This window comes from Molothrus ater, chromosome 6, assembly GCF_012460135.2.
Source record: "Molothrus ater isolate BHLD 08-10-18 breed brown headed cowbird chromosome 6, BPBGC_Mater_1.1, whole genome shotgun sequence".
Taxonomy (NCBI): Eukaryota; Metazoa; Chordata; class Aves; order Passeriformes; family Icteridae; genus Molothrus; species Molothrus ater.
This window is the reverse complement of record NC_050483.2, coordinates 34,363,717-34,385,821: the sequence shown is the minus strand read 5'-3', so window position 1 is coordinate 34,385,821 and position 22,105 is coordinate 34,363,717.

Here is a 22,105-nt window from a genome sequence, read left to right as displayed (position 1 = left end):
CAAGTGTTCTTGGTGCCCAATACACCAATATGACAACACCTGACAGGAATCCAAGGCAGAAGGTGCTGAACTGCTTTCCTTTGAACTGTCCAGCAGTGCTTGAGTTGAGTCCTTGTTCTGGCAATTTACTATAGCACATTTACCTGTATTTTTTTGAGTACTTGCGAAAATACTAAAATCTTCCTAATCAGTACTATTTTTTATTGTGACAGTAAAATTGCTAGCACAGACACTCGTTACTAATGAGCAAAACCAGTACTGACATTTTTCAATGAAAACAGATGTAAAGAATGTTAAAAATTATTAATTTGGATATTTTAATATTATTTTTATACTAAATTTTCAATATTACTTTGCAAAAGGCATTAGTTAGAGGCTGACAATGTGCAGACTATACAGGCAAACAAAACACCTTAAATCTCAGCTGCAGCTCAAACACTGGTCGAAGACCAGATGCTACAGATGAGAAAAGAATCTTTCACAGAATACTGAGCTCCCTCCACAGTGATGCTTATGAGCCATAAAACCACATCCTCTGCAGTACTAAATACCAGCAAGGATTTGTACTCATGGATATTATAATCTGCTTTATTGAGCAAAGGCAGTTTTATCAATTGCTGTATAATTTGCTTCACTGAGAGGCTGATATATTTTACTTGCATTTGATTTTACAGGCCAAAATATATAGCATAACTTCAATAAAAATTAACAGTTTAGCAAGCTTTTCTGTAATTCCTATTAATGTTCAATACTCTTCTCTATAAAACTACAAGAAAACAAAACTACAACCCAAAACCTTCAAAAATTGTAGTATCATAAAATAGGCATTAAAATAGCTTTAATCATAGCTTAATAATTTTCTAATTATGAATTGTCATCACAGAAGAATATGACATCATATTTACAGTGGCATTTTTATTAATTTTTTTTTAATAGTGAAATAATGCAATTTGGTTTTAGTAAAAAAGAATAATTCACATTTGTCCATGGAAGTGGTGATACACAGCATTGTATGAACACTTTCATCTTTTATTTAATGTTTTTAATGGGTGAACTTTCAAAGACTGGACATTCCCAAGCAAAGGCTGAGTAGATGGAGTTAATATGACCTTCACTCACAAAATGAAGATCTGCAAAAGTAAACCATGATCATCCCCTCATTCCTCTACTAAAAAGAGTCTTCGCTGTTAATTTATAAAGCAAGCAAAGGTGGTTCATGTCATAAAAGGGTCATCAGTGAAACGTCATACATGATTTACATTAAAATCTCAGGTTGGCGGAAAATTATCAACACAAGATTAATTAACTAGAAGTTGGAGCTTTCTGCCTTGCAGATTCCTAAACTTGAAAATAACAGTAATTTAAAAGCTTTAGATACAAAGGTCTAAAGTTGAACTATAGGCTAAGCTAAACCTTCTACATTTGCTTCCAAGTAATATCACTTTACATAGCGTTAATGAAGAACTACTTCAAAATAGATATTAAGTAAGATGTCCTAATAAATGAAGACTTCACTGAATTCAGTCTGAGCATGAAATCCTTACTTGTGAGAGCTCAAAAATCCTGCATAGGTCTTTTAGTTCTTTCTCTGCCGTTGTAATCAAACCATTTCTTAGGATTAGGAGAGAAAGTGATGTGGATTCTGAAAGATAGATTGAGGCTGCAGGGTAGTCTGCATTAAATAAACACCTGCTAATCTACACTGCTAGCTAGCTCTATAAATGTGTAGACTTTGGTGCTTCTCTGACACTTGCGCAGCATAGGCCACTCCTACTTGGAAGTTGTATATGGCTACAACACTCAAAAATCTCTGCAGTAGCTGATGCTGCCTGGAGACCAATTTCAGAATCTCCAATGAGAGTATAAAACAAAGTCTGTCTATCAGTGTGGTCAGGCAACTAGACAATATTGTATTATGGGAGAGCACACAAAGCACTTTCTTCACTGTGAATATGATTTTCAAACCTAAGTGAAAATGCATTCAGACGATTATAGAAAAAGATCCAAATTCTGTAGACCCTTGCTGTTTACAAGTGCCCTCTATTTCTTTCAAATTTTTCATCTGTTCCCTTTTGTTACTGTGAGAAGGAAGACATGCACAGCTTTTTTTTTTTTAAATAACTACATTCAATGAAATTTTAAACACAGGATCTTAAAATATGGTTCATACAACTATAGACAGATCTCATGGGTCTATTTTGGCAAACTTACAATATAATAATAAATATGTCTTGTCTTCATCTCTTGTTGTCTTTAATTTATCTTACAGTTTGGCTTTCCTACAAAAATGCAGTCTCTCTGACAGGGTGAGCCTATTTTAGTTTTCCTTTAAAATCAGTGACCACAAGTGTTAAGTTAGAAAGGTAGGTCATATTTCAAATAGTGACATAATCTTGGCTTTTGTACCATGTTCAGGGATATCTTTTACATGTGGTGAACCTATGGAAATACATATTAAACCTCCTTTCTCCTTCTCCACTTTTTTTCACATACTTGGATGTACTCTGTGTTGTCTGAAAGCAATGCTCTGACAAATTTAAATGTATGTTACTCAGAAAAAAATAGGTGATCATATGTTTTTTTTTCCTCCAGACTCTGGATCCATAGATATGATCTTTGGTTAAAATGTTATGTTTTATCTGGGAGACTGATGCAAAATAAAGCCATAATTTTTTCTTTCTTTTTCCTTCCTGATATGACTTTTTCCCTTGAAACCATTAGCACTATGCTGTTTATTTATCTAGACTACTCAGGTTATTTATTGGTAATAAGCATAAATATGTTTCAGAAGATCTTTATTTGATATAAATCTACAGCTGTATTAGTTTCATTGGTGCTCTGTCAGTGTACCCCAGCAGAAGTTATAAAGCACAATATTTAATTATAAGAGCATGCTCGAGAAGTAATAAGCACCTCATCAAAAGCCCTCAAGGTCTTTCAGAAACATTAACTGAACAAAATTTATTTCACCAATGTGTGGTAGACAAGCATTATTAGATTCCCTGGTGTTTTCTTTATCAAAAATTTGAAGTTTTTATGTTTATAAACAGTTTCAAAGGAAGGGAACTATATTTTAGAGAAACTGGATAATAAAATGTTGCATCTTAAATAGCATTTCTAAAATAATTACTGAAGTTAACAGAAAAGTTCACTCTACTTTAACTCATCCCAACCAGCACAAACTTCTACCTGACCACCAATCAAATTGCAAAGGGAATATATAAATATTTTGATGAAGAAAGTTCAGCTAAATTATAAAAAAAATGCAGCCAACTGCTTTTTAGATCCTTGATCAGATTCATTGCATTGACCCAGAGACGTGTGGAGGCTGTAAAGATAGAAACCACTGCTTGAATGAGCAGCTTTGTGATGTGTGTGAGTGTGTGTGAGTGTGTGTGAGTGTGTGTGAGTGTGTGTGTGTAAGGCTGGCAGGGTTTTTATAAACATATTTTTAAAGAATGATGTTGAAGAGCTCTACTTAAAGTTAAGTTGGATAAATAAGAGAATCTCTGATCTTTATGGCCCTTTCATAAACTAGGAGGGATGAAAAAGTCTTGTATCATGTCTAAAAATATGCTGCCTACTAAGAAGTACTTCCACTGTTACTACAAGTCATCTTGATAGTAAGTTCAGATTGCAAGGTTGCAAGGCCAGTTTCTTTTATCATCAAATGTGTTTCTTTATCTACCTTTTCAGGCTGTCTTGAAAATCAATTTTCTATCTATCTCACTATCTGTGTCTTCATATCAAACTACTAGTTCCTTATATTCAATATTTCTTCCTAAATAATCTCCATTATGTTATCTCTATATCTATTTACACCCACATGTATATATATATATATATATTTGGTTTTCTCACTCTAATACTTTACTGTGCACAATTCACAAACCACTCATACAGTAATCCAAACCTCTCTAAGAAAATACTGTTAATTTACTAATCAACCTCCTCTTTGGCCAGTTGTCCCATTTAATCCAATGTTTGCAAATTTACAGTCTTATTTCATGTCTTTTTTCTTTTCAAATAAATAACAAATATGGCATTTTTAATTTCTCTGTCTTGCCTATCTTGCTCTTATGGCATACTGATTTTCTGTATCTCTCACCTACTCTAGTTTCCTCTATCACTATTTTCCTCAAATACATCTCCATTCCTGTTCACTCCTGCTCTCCTGGGGAAAAAAAAAGAAAAAAGAAAAAGAAAGAAAGAAAAAAAAAGATAAGAAAAAGAAAAAAGAAAGAAAGAAAGACAAAAAAGTATTGCTTTCCAATGTGGAACAGAAAAGGCTGTAAAACAGCCTGTCTGGTTTTCTCCCTTAATGGCATAAAATTACTTTTCCCACTGAGATCCTTATCCCTTCTCCTTCACCAAACAATGGCTTTCTAATAGCTCAACTTTACAGAGTCCATTCTGAACACATGACTATCATTCTTGGTAACGAAAATCTACAATTTGAGGCAACAAGCTATTACATTTGATCAGTGAAATAAACTGGATATATTTTTAGGCATGGCTTGTTTATAGCCTAATTTTTCTCTTTACTTTACAAAGGTGACCTTGTTTTAAAGCTTTTACCACCTGACATTATAAAAGTGAAATTCTTTTCAAACCTCCTGTTAATGTGTTCCTGCTCTGAAACACATGCAAGATACCATTAATATTCTCCCCACAAAATACGTGCTAATTTGCTTGCAGTGAAGATAGAAAGCATTTCATTACATATCACAAACTTCATTTACGTGGAATGAGTCACCAGGCCTTCTGAAAAGCCAAATGAGTACCTAATCTCTAATGCTGTCTTCAGCTATATCATCAATCCTCCCTGGTTCCACTCATCTTTTATCAGCTATTCAGTTTCTAAAATTTTCCATTCTGTTACAAAATTGTGTTGTTCATCTGTCAAAACAGCTCTATGGATTTTCAATATTAAAGCATCAGAAAAAAAGCCCACAGTAGTATACTATTTTTTCATTAGAGAAAATCAAATCAGTTTAAGAAAAAATTATAAACTCCAGTTTACACAATTTTTGACATAATTAACTTTATAAAAGTCATACTGGTGATAATAAAGTCTGGGATACTAATCATAGGTATTATTTTTTGACTTGTGATCTTCTGCAGAGAACATATTGTAAGAGGCATATGATGTATACAAATAAATCTACGTATATGGTGAATTATTTACACAAAATATAAGTGATCCATAAGCTCTATTTTTGCATATGAATTAATAGAAGCTAACATCTGTTAAGTTGTACAATTGACAACAGGTGCTTGAGACCATGTAAATGGAAAGCCTAAAATGTATGCGAACTTATTTTGGAACTGGTCAAATTGATCATTAGCAGTATTTTTGGCAAATAGGTTACTAAATGACCGAAGCAATATATGGTCACTTAAAATAATTGTGTATTTTTGTTCAATTTCCCTGCATAAATTCAGCTAAGAAATAGTCAACTGAAAATGAGGAAAACAAATTTCACTATGAAATCAAGAACTATTCCATCTTTTATGCAACAAGCTCAAAGACATGGTGGCTCATCCAAGATGTGCAAAACTCAGATTCTGTTCTTCAGTTTCCTAAAAGGACGTTAACTCATATTGCCAAATTTTCAAGTCTGTGACCTATTGGCTAATAGTCTATAAAAGAAGTGAAAGAAAAAGGAAAAGGAAAGAAATTGGAACTCACATGTCCAAAACTACAATTCTGAACAGAAGGATACAAAATCACAGAATCAAAAAAAATAAAGGTTGAGATAGGAAGGGACCTTTCAAGATTATCTGGTCATTCTTTTTGAATTACTCACCAGGTTAAGTTTTGCATGGAAAGTTTTTGGCTGTTAAGATTTTTTCAAGTTAAGTTTTTGGCTGTGAATATCTTACACTCCAATGTATTAGAAACTGCACACAAGAGATCAAATATGTTTTCCCCTAGGCAGAAAAGGGTTTCCTGAATCTAATTCCCAGTCCACTGACCTTACCAGAGAAAGAACCATCATATTCCACCTGATCCATAAGGGCTCTGTCTTCTAATTTTAGCTAAAAATAAATATTATTACCTTCCACGAGAACAAAATATTGCTATTTGATAATACATGGGTCATGTATTCATTTCAGTAAACAATATAAACACAACAATAAAATGCTTGCTTCTGTTAGATGTAAACTACTACAGCAATTTTTCAGCTGTTTTTCTTATTAAAAAAAATACCCTAGGGGTCTGCTGGTCTAGATGATTTAAAAAAAAAAAGATTCAGTTTGTTACTGCAGAATTGAGAGAAAATATAATGAAAAATTGAGAGCAATAATGATCTTGTATAACCACAAATAAAACCATCAAGGGAAAAAACACTGAGAGAAGTAGCAGCTTCAAAATTTGGGAACCCTTTCCTTATGTTTTCTTCCATAATGTCATACATACATACAATATGTATCATATTTAATTTTATCATTGACAATGAGTGTCTAAAGAGTTATTAGGATGTATAACCTTTTGACTCTCCTGTGGGTTCTTGTAAGAAGGGACCGACACACATCTGCTGAAAACCAAGGTGTTAGAATGGGCAGGTTGCCTTCTTTTAATGAGGTCTTCTCTAGCAAAGGGCACTGGTAGTGTAACCTTGGATTTTAGACCATCCTTTTAGGTGGCCTAGTTGCCTTCATACCACCCACAAGGTGAGGAGATAAGTGTTAGGGAGGGGCAGGCTGAGGAGCTATCTCCCCTCTGTGCTCAGAGTATGAGTAGACCATGGGACACTGGTGACCTCTTAGTTACAGCAGAAGTACAGACACCCTTGTGGTGCTCATTTTTGCTAGACCCAGGGCATAGGTCTATACAGATAATGAGAGTATATCTGGCGTTCCTGCCAACTGTGTTTTCAAAGAAAAAGCAGATACCTGCCTAGGGCAACAAACAAGCAGCAGTAACATATCCATGCTGTTTACTTTGTCCATCTTTGGGTGTGTTGACAACAGAGTTGGGAATTAGCAGAGGTCACCAGCCACAATCTATTCTCCACTCCACAGTTCCTCTTCTGCTGTATTCCAGCTACACTCTTGGTCTCTCCCTCTTGGGACAAGAATCCAGAAATTTACTGGTTTTAAGAGTCCTTGCTCTATTTTGTTGCCTAGTCTGCATAGAAACAAGCATTTTTCTCCAAGTAAAGTTTTGGCTGAAGTTTCAGAGAAGGCCATCATCCTGACAAAGTATTTTTCCCAGCTACATGTAATTAAATACATGGAAATAATGCTTAATTGCTGACTTACAGCTTTACTAGAGAGTGGGGAAATACCATGGAACTAGAGTGGCAAATAATGGCTTTCCTACTCTCATATTTAGGTGAGGTTCTCATCCTCTTGCGAAGAATATGGCTGTATTACCAAAGTGTACAATACTAAGTAATTTTGCAATATTCTTTGAATGTTCTGACATCCTGTTTTGCTTACTGACTGGAAGCATTTTGATAAGCTTGCAAGAATTCTATGGAGTCAAGACAAACTCCCTAATGTGTATATGCAGTAGCAGAAAGATGAGGAATGCACTCTGTGTGTGCTGCACAGAATAATGACATATGTTAAATGAGCTCTTGCTAAAAGTTATGGAAGAGTGAAAGGGTGTATTGGCAGAGTTTAACTTTCTTAGCTTTTGAATGCAGACCCTTCCACTTATTTCTGATTGGTAATAGCCTGTAAGAACACCTTGAGTGAGAAAATGCTTTTCTAAGAGCATTAGCATTTAAAGAGTCTTTATTGATGATCTGAAGAAGTGTAAGTGGTATATTACCCTCTAAAAGTCGTGCTGCTGGTTGCTATTTTTTAGCTAATGTATTGATAATCAAGAAGAAAAACTGTGTTTTGATTTAAAGACTATAGTCTTTCTTTTGTGTCAGTCAAATGCATTAAGATCATTTTGTTTTCAATTATCGTCTTTCATTGAGCACCATTATCACTCATCAGCCCCTGAACAAATATCACACTGTCCATCTTCCCAAGCAAGTACTATAATTACTCAATTACTGCAATATTGATTCTGGAAAACCTGAGTTCTACTGGATGGCATACCAAGTTACTAACTCAGAATTACAACTGAGGAGAGGTTTTTCTGGTGCAGTTCTAACCAAGAGGTCACTCAAATTAAATTTAAAGCTTTCTTTCCTTATTCGACGTCTAGTGTTGTGTTCTGTAGTCAGATTTAAAATCATATATGAACTGAAAAGATTTTGTAAAACTTTGTTGTAGGTCTGCAAAGCTTGACATAAGCAAAAGCATGTCAAATGCTGCATAGCCTTTTCAGAACACAACGGCAAAGTACTGTCAAGACATCATATTGTGAAACATCAAATCCCTGAAGATGCAGCCCAGAGTAGAGCATCACACAGTCATGCCCAGTACGTAGACTTTTTGCTTTCAGCTTCTCATTTACAAGCCTGTTTTCTCACTCTTGCTTCAAAGAACTTTATCCTCTTTGCAATGCTTCCAATGGCAAGCTAACAGCACAAACAACATCTCTAAAATGGAAAGCAATTTATTCAGCATGTGTACTGAATTCTTGTCCTACCACTTGCATGTGGTAGGACATGGAATCCATTTTGAAGTCTCACTGAGACACTCATACTTCGGCCAAATATTCTCTTGTAAATTAAAAGATCACACCAAAGGATGTTTGGGAATCTCACTTTGTAGATTTACTGGAGCTGGGAACTGTAATGTGTACCAGACAGGCTTGGAGACTGCAACATCTCCAACAAATTTATGACAAAGGGTGTTTGTACCTGAACCATGTTATTTAGAAGCTGGCTTTACTGGATGAATTTCTTTCTGATTTTTGTTTCTCTGAATGGGCCATTGAGCTGTTGATTGCTAACAGTAACACAATAAAATATTTTTATGCAAAAACAATGTATGGGACAAGAGCCATGCAGTGGGACCTACCTGAAATCATTTCTCTTTAAAACCTGTGGGCTGCTGTCATGAAATTTGGGTATATGGGGATGTAGAAAAATTTCATTCTGTTTTGTAGGAAAGCTTCAGCAGTCATTGATCTGGTTATCACTGATTTAAATGTCAGGTTGATTGTTTCAGAATCTTCACTTTCTCTTTTTTCCTTGTGCCTAGCTCCCTACACACTGCTCCCCCTCACAAACTGCCATTTGCAATCAATATGCATGAAGAACAGCTGACTCTTAGAACCATTCTGTCTATCCTTGCTGCCATTATTTTTAAGGCAATGACAATGTATTTAGTATGACTACAGAAACTCTGAGAATGCACCGTGTAAATGGACTGGCAAATGCACACTGAAGTGAACAAATCAGTATTGTAACTTCAGTTCATTATTTTATACGGCAAATTCTGTAACACTGTGCCACAACAAAACTGACTCCTCGCTGACAAAGTCAATCTTAAGACTCTCACCTGCTGTGGAGGATTTTGCATTTGGGAACCATCACAGAAGCCCCATAACTATGACACCTAGCAGAAGTGTGTTGTAGTGTCAACTGGGACATGTTGAGAGATGGACACCATTTTGGCCACAGCTCTACACCTATGTAATCATGCCTGAGACCTCTTCTGAGTAGTTATAGCTTATTGAAATGGAATAGTGGTAGTCTTATTTTATTTTGTATTTTTTTTCTTCTTAATGTGCATTGCATAATAGATACCAACAAGGAACTAGAATCTGTCTTTCCTCCTGACTCACTTTGTTTGGATCCTACCAATATTCTTCAAAAGTTTCTAGGGACCCATATAACTGTGTGCTCTGAAGATTTTGCTGCTTCAATAAGTTATAAACAAGTGTATGTTTATGTCATGTCCCCAGTCCTTCTGATTGCATCTTGGAAATTGCCTAACATTTGCTAATGTTGCTGTTATCATGTCACATCCATGTTACAAATTTAGAAGTTAGAAAGAGGCTAATTTCTGTGGTTATTAAAAAGTTACATCCATAAAAATAAGATTAAAATTCAGCTCTTTAGAGCACTGAAATAGATTGTAGAACATTTTAAGTAAGAGTATCAGTAGAAGAAATAATCTATAATAGCTGAATACAGAGGACAAAAACTGAATTTCCAGTTAATTTCAGGTTTTTGTATTGGAAGGTTATCTTCATAAGACAGCTACCACGAGGGAATCTTATACCACAGAGGGAAACTTATAAAGCATACTGACATTAAAATTAACTGTGCTTTTAGATAATCAGGCATAGGACAAACAGAGCAGGAGCAGATCAAGTTTTTATATACTTGTTGTTTTATATATAAAATCAATTCTTTATGTATTTTGGACCCAGCAAGTTCCACACTGGTTGACAGAATTCATGCCTAGACTACAGATTTGGACCACCCTGGGCCCCAAGCTTTTTCACTAGCTTATTTGCTGCACCATGGCAGTATAAAACATCTGCATTCTAGAAGAGTCCAGCATCAAGAGCATCTTGACCAGCTCCCTTCTGGGAAAGTCAGACCTTACTCTGCTATCAGTATGAATTCAATGTTGAGTCACAGACAAGAACCAGGACAAAAAGTTATTCTCTGTTTCCTCTTACCATTAATCACCACCTTCCAGCTAAGCCTGAGCTGCTGTGATCTTCCTTACTGACCTGGAAATTAACAGCTATTGGCTCCACCTCCCACCTAAGCCAAGTATCTCTCCATGTGGCCCCCTGGAGAAAGGACAGGAAGACTACGTTTTGTCTTTACCATTAACTGAGAAGATGCAATTAAGGGTACTTATCTCAAAGGAGAGTGGTGGTTCACCACCTGAGTTCTCTCTTCAGTGCCTAGCATGGAGTAGCTAACATCTTAGAGCTTTTCTTCCCCATAAAACTGAGGCAAAGAACCAAGTTCTTTGGTGGTGGTTTTGGGATTTGGGTTTTCTTTCTTCATTTTAATTTTAAACCAGGAAGAGGTTCTGTTGGTTTTTGCTTTCTAGTGAGAGAAACAGCACGATTTCTGTTCTCTGCTGCAGTAGCATAACAGTAGTAAGCTGCTCAGATGTAAAGTGACCTCTTATGTATGTATTAGCGACCATGTATGTATTACTTCCTTCCACATTCTGCCAAAAAAAATAACCAAAATGAAACTATCTCAGTTCAGGAACTAATGTGAGCAATTATTATCACTAGTGCTGCAAAAGGCAAGTCTAATTCTTGCTTTTGTACTGATGAAACGCATACCTAAATATACTCTCGTTTGGATGAAGTAGCAATACATTCACTTGGCTGGCCAAATCCCAAGCCTCTATTGTATAATATGGACGAAGGCAGAGAAATAAACTCAGCATTATTCATTATCAATTCCATTAAAATATTTTTTTTTTTGTTTCTTCACTTAATTATTTTCACATCCTGATGGCTTTTCTGTACCTTCAGTGTATAGTAAGGTAGTGCGTGATGGATGGTGTGCAACTCTTTAGTGTTAATATACCAACACTTCTGCAGTAAATTACTGAACATGCATATCAGCAGCAAATCAGTAAAATGAGTTACTCCAGCTGAATTTCTTCTGGACCTCTGAAGGCAGTCTAGTTCCAAGCAGCAGCTAAGATTTTCTTCACAGCAGAAGCTAGACAAGATTGTGACTGATGAAAAGTAATGGTCATAACTTTTGCAGGAGCCAGTACGGTCTGACTTGAGGAGCCTGAACTCAATAAATCCTGAAACATGTTGGCATCCACCAGTCAGGTGCAAATCTGCAAGCTCTAGCTCACAGGTTTTTGCACTGCATGCAAAACTCATCAAGATGAAGATGTGCTCATCTCTCATAAGTGAAATATCTCTAGAGCTCAGAAGCTTCAAACTAGCAAGAGCTGCAAGAGCTGGAATACGCTTTCTACCACAGATGATAGCTTCTAATTCCCAGCATATTCTAGTTCAGCAGGAGCTGGGAGGAAAGCAAAATACCTCCAATGAGCCTGAGAATGAATGACTCTCATCTCCTGCTGAGCTCTTGCTGAGCTGAGAACCTCAATAAACATGATTTTTTCCCCTACCATTCAGGTAATATTAGAATTCTGTACTGTGCTGATAGGTGACCCAAACTCCTGCTGAAATCAAGAGAAATCTTTTAAGCCGCTTCAAAACTCCCTGTCAGGTCATACATCTGTGCTAAACCAGATTGTGCTTTAAAACTTCCCTAGTAGATAACGATTTCTTAATTTTTTTCTTTCTTTCTTTCTTATCTCAGGGTATCACTTTATAGGAGAAAGTGACAAGATTTATGAATTTATGAACCTCAAAAGCACCTTCTACTTCTGGGTAAAAATTCCATCCAAAAAAGGAATTGCCTTCTTAATGTTCCATCTGATGTCTACAAACAACCTCAGAGCTAAAGGGCTGTTTTCCACTCAATATAATTTACATGAAAACTAAGGACATCAGGCTAGTGAGAGATGAGAATAAGACAATAAACCATTCAAATCATAACAGAACAGAAAACTAATCCAGTGCCATATCAAATGGTTTTGTTTCTGTTCTATCAGTCTATATTGTAACTCTACCTTGTATTTATCATACAATTTAATTGCTTTTCTGAGTTTCCAGGGTATTTTTTTTGTTTATTTGTTTGTTTTAATTTCTACATTCATTAACTGGCTGTGAATGTTGTTTTTGGCTAGCTGCCTCTTTCCTGCCTTAGGGAGTATTTCTTAGTGGCTAACAGTAGGTGCTGAGTCTTGAAGTGTCGATTCAGAGCAGCGGAGACAGGTGGGCCGTCAGCAGGAGCAGTAAAGTGATACGCCACCATAAATAGGAGACTGTGGCAGCCTGCAGAAACAATCTATTTTTCCTTTCAAACTTCAGGCGTAACAGCTTCTAAACTCTAAAAGCCAGATGCATGTAGGAAAAAAAACATAGTTTAGAAATCAATTTGTTATTTAAAGGAATTTTCCTCTGTTGTGATATGTAGGTATGTATGTAGGAGCAGTTTAAAAGCAAGGGAATGTGGTAAGTTGCAACACATGGAAATTCAAAGGGCTGCATTTGGCAAAAGCTTCTCCCCTCAGCCTTCCCCCACTTGGGGACAATTGCAAATGAGATAATGTTTCTTCTTGAGTAAACCAACAGTGATTTAACACACACTAGATGATAGCCTAGATAGGAAGAAAAAACTAACACAGTATTATCATCAGTATTACTAATATTATGCTATCATTTGAATTTCATCATTTTAGAAGTCTGCAATTGTTCTAAATGAACTTTTCTTTTTTTCCCCTTCTCCTAATTCTCACAGAACCTGCATAAATTACTTAGCTGTCGTCAGTACTGAAGGAGAGGAAAAAGAAGTTCCTCCACCCTGAAAAGAGTTTTGTTTTGCTTTTTTTTTTAAAGGAGTGTTTAAAGAGATATTTAATATTTTCAATATCTTTAAAGATATTGACAACTGTATTTCAAAATGCTAGTAAACCTTTGAATAGTTAGTAAGCATTGGAATGGTTAGTAAACTGGTGAAATTAAGATGGAGGGGTCCCTACAGCTTTGTTATTAAAAGCTGGAAAATATTGTTGTGTCACAAGCAAATATTTACTCCCTTATCTATAAACATTCTGGTTTGCTTGCTAAAGCAGTAGAATGATGGCTTTTGCTGTTCACTGAGAGCCTCTCTTCTATGTTTGAAGTGCACAATTGCAAAGAAAATTACTTTTATTTAACATTTTCATAGTGCTCCCGATGTTCTACTCCTGGCTGGGGTACCTGAGCAAGTAAAGTTACTCATAAATAAAGTGGCAGCAAACAGGTAGCACTGTGGCACCACCTAAACAGGCAGTGCCATTCACAGATGGAAAAGAGAAACCATAAGAGAACCAGGTGAGCCATGAAAGACCATGGGGGAGATACCTGCATTTCACCAGCTTTGCTGCCTTGAACCTGTTATGGTCGTTTCCATTTCTTAGAAACACTGGAAAGAACCAGTGTGTTTTCTGTTTTAACAGAAAGAATTGTGAAACTCCCCCTGAAAAAGGATATTCTGTCAAGTAAAATGAAGAGCAAGGGATGTATCAGCAATTTTCTTTCATAAACACAAAACAAAAATCTTCATCAGAAAGAGTAGTAAAATGTGACACTAAAATCCATCATCTTTGAATATTTATGAAAATTTGCATCTGAAGATTTCTGACAGTTTCTATGCTGTTCCCAAATAGTAACTCAGGAAGTTCTTTGATATCTTATCTACTTGAACCTATTTATCACATGAAGTCAGAATTCACTCTTAAATGCAGCAATAATTCCAAAAATGGACCATTATATCTAAAGATATTTTTGTTACTTAGCAGGAGGCAAAGAAATATAAAGATAATTTGTAACAGTGATACTCCCTTTGTAAATTTAAAGTAATGCATATAAAAATAAGTAGATATTCAGCTACAGAACATTAAAATCTTTTCAATTTTGTGCAAATATAACACTTGAGATAGACTGGACTTTATTAATTGAAACCTGGCTTCTGCTATTCAGGTTTCTATCTTTTTTCTCCTACTTTTTTGGATTTTTTTTAAATTAATACTCATTCCCCCATTTAGCTATAATAATAATGGTAAAAAACAAATCATTATGTCTGGTGCTTGGAATGTTAGAACCTTGGGATAATTAGATATAAGAGCTTAAATATTTCCTGCTCTGGTTGATGTTGAACTCAGCATTATTGCATAAGAGCACTTAATTCCATAATATAATATTTCCTCTGTTCCTAGAAAATAACTGCAAAGGCAATAAGAGCTGTTATAAAATGTTGCTGTATTTTTTTAAATCAGTACTCCATGCCATTCCAGACCTGGTAATTTACTGATGTGTTCAGTGATTCTGAAATACTGATTGAGTACCTACAGTTCTGAAAGAGTTTCTGAAACACCTTTAGAGTACTTTGTGAAGCATTACCCATAAACATAAGCTCATCTACTGCTATTAGTCTCAGAGAAAATGCTGTTTATGCATAACTTCTGCAATTGAATACCCAGACTTTCAATTTTCAAGTTTCTTAGATAATTTTGCTGCATGAAAGGTAGTGAAAATTTGCAATAGTCATCAATGACTGTTGATGACTAGAGTAAAGAAAAATATCTCACATATTGACTGTTGATCAGAAAGCATAATATAACAAATCTTTCAATAAAATTAGTCAGACATCCTAGTACAAATAATAAACCCAAACTGATTGTGACAATATCACACCATGAAGATGTCAAAGAGAATTTAGTCATGTAAGATCTTAAATTGACCCATGTACAACAAATTTCACTCTCCCTCTCATTTGTATAGTCTTGTATTTGAATGCATTGATTTTTGCAGCAAGTTTTCAAATTATAACCTGTGATTAAACTGATCAGAATTGATTCTCTGCATTTAAAATTTTTCTTTTAGCTAAAAATATGTCTTCTGATAAATAAATGCAAAATAGATATAGGCATCTGGCTTCTAAAAAAATAATAGCTGCCTTTAAAAAATTTAATATATGCTGCAAGGATTTAAGGATCATGAGATACTGGGGACGCAGACATGGAGAGAGCACTTCTGTTAAAACTCAACTTTGTTTTGGATTCTTTAAAGAACTTATGAATTATGAATTTATTAGCTCTCTATAAACAATCTATAAACATCAAATCTAGAAATAGGAAAACCAATTTTTTTTATATTGTTACTATTGGGAATAAAACTTTCTTGCAATGGGCCATTTTATATTCATAGAAATATAACAATTAGATCGCTATAGTCAGCAACTATAATTTGATGTATAAAAATTTAATAATGTCACATTGAATAACACTCCACGCTGCATACAAACACACAAGTTTTTAATTGATTATTGTTCTTATCTCTGCTTTTCTTGTTACTAATATGTCTTATGTATCTAATATATCAGGAAGTCTTCAACACCTATGTTTCTGACATTTAATTAAGATGCATATAAAATTATAATAAGGCTTCTTTAAACATGGAAATCTAACAGAGGCTCAAGACCATCAGATAGTAAATGACTGGTAAGAAGGCCTTAAATAGCACAAACACACTTTAAGAGTTGCCAGTGCCAGTGACCTCTGACATGCTGATAAGGTGGGTTGGAAGCTACTGCATACATAGTAATAATGAAAATAATCAAGAAAGCTGCCATTGTTCCCTTCTGCAAGAAAAATATATTCGTTTACTTTGATTTTAAAATTTTTGGCTTGAACTGTTGTTTTTTTAAGATAGGCCAATAGTGTCTGAAAGATAGAAAATATCTACCCAATTTGGTTGTATAAATCTTTGGTAAGTAGGCATATTTTTGACAGTTTCAGAGAATTATTGACTACTGATACAAAGGTAATAAAACTAGGCGTAAAATTAATGTAAAATATTCAGGGAATCCTCTCAAGAATTTTGGTCTTCAAATTATCAAATACTGGTAAATCTATACCCAAATTCTTCAGTGGTCAAAAGGACTAATGTAAGAGGAGAACTCTATTTTTAAAATTAAAATAATATAATTATGAATCTACACAAAAAGTAGCCTGTAGGCACACAGTTTGGTGTAATTGGGAGTGGGGCTGGGGCCAGCCTCATCCCCAGTGGGCTACAGCTGTGAGAAGCAGGTGAGCAGCATTGACAGCAATGAGCCATGGAGTGCCCAGGGGCACTGACCAACCACCAAAGGGAACAGAGGGCACACAGGTGCAGTGCATCAACATCAGGGGTACAAAAGGCTGGGCTGAAGAACAAGAAGGGCAGATGCCTGAAGCCTTCTGAAGTGTGGCATGGTGTTCTGTATGGGCAGATGCCTCTAAGCCTTCTCATGAGGTGTGGTGTTACTCACTAGGGGGGAATGCCTAAAGCCTTCTGAAATTGTGTGGTGATACTCTGTGTATCGTGGACATCTCAACTGTGATATATGCTGTGACAGTAGCCTGGTAATGTAATCCTTTAGCTTACGTGGAGAAGAATGGGAACATTTTACATGTTTTCTAGTGGGAATTTTTTCCTTCTAAAAGGAAATTTCTACGCAGTAAAAATTCTCTTCACTTAGAGTAATTTTTTCTGGGTGTTTTTCTTCTTTGTATTTCTTTTTTGTGGTCTTTTTCCTTATTTCTTTTTTATTTGGTTTTAATTTTTTTTAGGGATAGAGCCGAGCAGTTACAAAAAAAAAATCTAATGCTATGTTAACAGTCTAACAGCTCATCTGAAATGATCTCAGTAATGTCTATAACCACAGCATTCTGTGGCTGCAGGTGGCTGGCTAGAAAAGAAACAATGCATTGTGTGTACTGTGTGTAGCTTTGAGATACGTCTTGGGAGGTCTTTGTATCATGCCATGAAATCCAGCCTGGAAAAAAGACTAAAGCATGTGATTCTAACCTAGGGTTCCCTAGGGGGTCACAAAATTGCATTTCCTAATGATCATAGTTGGCTAAAAATTAATAGTTTTCATTCAAAAATGTTTTGGGCTTTCATTTCCTGCCAGAAGCTTAAATATTATGCAGGACAGAAAGAGAAAAATGGACAAGATTTGTTTATTTTTTTAATTAGGTGTTTTAATTTTATGTACTTGGATATTATTATCCCATGAGAAAATCCTTTGCTACCTGCTTAATAAATCTTTCTGTCCACTTTACATCAAAATTATCATAAAGTATTATATTTAAAACTTTAAAAGGAAACAGAAGGGTGCTTATAGAGCTTAACAGTGAAACAGAGGAAGGATGTAAAAGTTGTTTTACAGAGGTAAAATACAGCAGTTTCTACTCCTCCATTGCTGGAACTCTAAGACCAAAGTTTGGAAGAGAGTTTTTGTGGTAGATGTAGGGGATCAGCAAATATATTTTCCTTTTCCAAAGAGCTTACAATCAAACTAGAAAACAATTTGCCAAGATTAAAATAAGTAGTATGTGGTGCCACACAAAGTAGTAATTTCAGAAATTTTGACAATTTTTGCTAAGTTGTTGGTACCTGAAAGGAAAAGAAATTGAAGACAAAATAGGCTCCTTTAAAAAAAGGAGGGCTACTAAGTTATGCCACATTAAACATAGACACAAGCTCTGTGCCAAAAGCAAATCCCTGTTTCAAGTAATAAAGATACATTAACTTCTGAAGTGGGTGTTATGCAACTAATAGCCATAAGAAAACGTGATGAACTGTGAATTGAATAAAAACTTTTAGATTTTTTTTACTGAATGTGGTGTCCTTAAATAGGTGTTGTAACACAGTGCTTAACTTGTCAGAGAGATGGCTCAAACAAACTGTGAGTTGTCCTTGTTTAATAGTAACAGGAAAATCATCACCATCTTTGTTCAGGATGCCCTGAATTCCCTGCAGGTTGACAATAACTTTATTGTTCTTTCTCACTCTCAACTCCTAATACACTAAGGAAAATATTTGGATTAAAAATATGACATGGAAATTCCAAGTTTTTATTTTTATTATTTGCCACAAAGGAAAGAGTGCTCCCATTATTTTACTGTCCTTTTTAAGCCTTAATTTGTCTTAGGTTCACTCAACTTTTCTTTCTATTTGATACATGTGGCTGGAGATAAACTTTCATCAAGACCAATTTTCTCATCTCGGTACAAAATTCCCCCTCCCTAAAAAGTTAGTTGAATTACTGCTGTAGAAGCAAGTCCTACAAGACCCTGGGCACTGTATTTCTCATTGGGAGAATCTATATTGTGTTTTTAACATGGACTGGTATTAAAACTTGATTCCTATAGACATGCTTAGGAGAAAAAACTAGGCTTAGACTTGTCTCAGAATCACAGAGTGGTTGAGTTTGAAAGGGACTTCTGAAGATCATCTGGTCCAACTCCACCACTCAAGCAAGGCTACCTAGACCCAGTTGCCTAGGCCTGTGTTCTGACAGCTTTTGAATGTCTCCTTCCCAGGTGCAGGACTTTTTACTTCTTCTTGAACTTTGTGAAATTCCTCTCCACTCTTTGTACAGGCAGCTCCTGAATGCTGCTTTTTGCTCAAGAAAGTTTTAATCATGGCAGTTCTAAAGACCAAACTTTTCTGATCATTCCTAGAATGTGTAAAGAATATGCACCAATTTACCCTACCCTCAAATACAGCCACAAGGCTCCAGGAGCTGTTAGAGAGAAGGCAGAGTGCTCTATGGACCACATCCTGTGGCATCTGCTGTGATTGAGTACAATGGCATTAAAAGCCCATCAAATCAATTATTCTTCAGGTCTGTCAAGTTTTATCTCCTTGTATAATCAATGCAGAGAAAAAACAATAATATTACAATAAATAAAATAACTATAATTCCTTCACAACTATAACCATCTCACATACAGGACATGGTTTGAAGACATTGTAGTCTTTCCATTAGAAGCCAACATACAGAATCTGATTATTTTTAACTATTGATCTTTTCCCAGTCTTGCACTGTTTTCTGGAGAAAAGAGCAAATTCCTGATGAATTATAAGTCAATGAGAGATGTATTGTTTGGGATATTTTTTCTTGTTGTCCTTGGACGTTCATTGCTGGTTTGGGTTTTGTAAATACATAAAAATTTCATAAAGCCTAATCTAACCTGTTTCATATATTAATTCCATAATGGCCCCATCAAGCTTGGCATATAAAATCCTGGAGGAAGGTTTCTGAAAATATTCTGAAGGTATTTTTTTCCTTGTAAATGAATATTCACTTCAGACTTCTTCATGTATTTTGTTTCTTATTTCCTAAGCTATTTTTTAATGTCTGCTAAAAAAATTTGTATCTGAAACTTAGGGCCACTGTAGTTTCTCTTCAGCATTATTCTTTCTTTGTTTTGGAAGTATAATTTAATGAGAATTACATAAAATGAATTTATATAGAGACTGTTAAATTTGGTCCAAGGGTCTTAAAATTCCTTTGCTGGGCTCAAAATTTCCTGCAAAAGTGGAATCTATTAAATAAAATATTATTCTGCACAAAAAGGGTACCGCTTGGAAGTTCCAGAGACATATACTAAATGATTCCTGGTAATTTTTATTATATGTATGCACAGATACTCCCAAAACATATGATTAGGGAAAACTTTGTTGACTGTTGTTAAAATGCCAAAAATATAACATAGAAAATAATTAAACCAATAAAAATTGTTATGAGAGACTGAAATGTTATGGTTAATGGCTTAGGCATGGTTCTGAAGGTTTTTTTGCTCATTATGGCAAAACTGTACTAAGAATTCATGGAGTGTGGATATTTTCTGCTTAATCTGTCTCTGTCACACTTTTTCTCTTTCTTATTTTTTTAAAATAGGTAATTTTTTTTTTTGTCTGACTCTCCAACCAGCTGTATTACTGTTCTTGGAGAAAACCCTCAAGCAGTCAGCCTGAGAGAGAATCAGCTTTTGTGCCAAACAAAAACATTGAAACCATATGAAATATTAAATATCTTTTGGTAATAACAGAGGACTGGATTTTTGTACCTGGTCCTTCCTTGTGGAACTCCCCTTTGGCCTATTCCCTGTGTTAAGAAACACAGCCACTGCAGAGTCCTGCTGTAATGTGCTGTGGATAGAGGTGAAAAGAAGAGGGAACTCCCTTACTCATAGGAGGGTGCTCTACTCTGTGAGTCCTGTGGCTTAAGTGTTAATTCTTTTTCTGAATTGTGACTAAAAGTACAAATTGGTACACTGAGTATAACATAAGTGAAGAAAACTGAAGTGATGGACAGTTTTATCACATATATCAGAACGGTCTTGAGTCTCCAGCTACAAAAAATTTGAATTCAACTCTTAGGGGGACAGACTGGTATATCTTGAAATTTAGTTTGCACAGCCTGGAAATTTGTAGGGTCTATATAATACTATGTCTGATCCCAGAAAATCTGTTTCTTTTGTGGCAGAAGCATACTGGTGCACTCAATCATACTTGAACCTGACGACTGGGGACAGCTTTAGCAGAAAAAAAAAGCAAAGGAGAAACATGACACTAGGTCAATTCTGACAGCTTAAAACTCTGGTATCTGAAAAACCAATGAGATCATATGATTTCTCAGAACAAGCAGTGGATTATAGGAGAATACAGCCTGCAGGCACACTCTTTGGATGTATGCCCAAGACAGACAACAGCATATGTTCAAGCACAGGGAGATCCAAGTAGTGGAATAGAAAATAGCTGTGTGCTTATCATGAGATGTGGGAAAGCAGACAGGGGCCTGTTTTCCCTGGAGGTACTTCCAGGGGCTGGTGTTTGTTACTAGGTGGTACTGGTGCTTGGAACTAGTCTTCCTATGCCATTTACATACAGAATGGAACATACAAGAGGAGCACTGGGTCATCTTGGAGCAGCAAGTACTCCCATCCAGTAAACACTGAAAAATGTTAAGGACTAATAAATTGTTTTGATGGATCAGCACAAAATGGTGGGATAGGTGATCATGTGATTGTGTTTCATTTGAGAAAATGCTTGGTGACTAATGACCCTCATACTCCTACATCTAGCTGTGCACTGCAGTTGTTGATGTTATGTATGTAATTCTGCAAGATGGAAAGCCCAATTTTTTAAAGATGTGCTGAGAGATCTTCCATTTGCTTTGTATTTGAATTTCTTGTTTAGGTGTAAATTTTTACTCAGCAGAAACATGAGAATTTCTGTAAGAGAAATATTGATGTGTTTTCTTTTCAGTTTTATGCTCTTAAAGAACAGTATTTTAGCCAAAGAACATACCTGGCCTCTTCCTCTTGCACTCAAATACATAAACGCTAGGGTTGATTAAGCAATGCATTTATATTCTCAAAAGGATAGACTTGCAAAAGTAGTCAGGCAACACCTATAGCAAAATACAGGGATGAAGTTCTGCTTCTTGTACAAAGGTAGAGCTACCTGTCTGAAGAGGGTTTCTCAATGACCAGTAACTCAAAAAGCAAATCATTTTCAGGTACAAATTCTCATGCATGTTCTGTTTCTCAGTTCTGTCTAAAAGTAAATATCTGCACTATGGGAAGTGCCTCCTCCTGCTTGGAAAGAACAATTAGTTGTCTGTCTATGCCTCACTGCACTACTCCTTGAACATTCCGCAGGTTTTGTAGGCCAGAAGAGGAAGCAGTGAAGCATAAATATGAAGATTTCAGTCATTCAAATGGAATGTAGACTTGGGGGTCTTTAATCTAGGATTCTGAAACAAGTTTATAGTATACTGTCAATGTACCT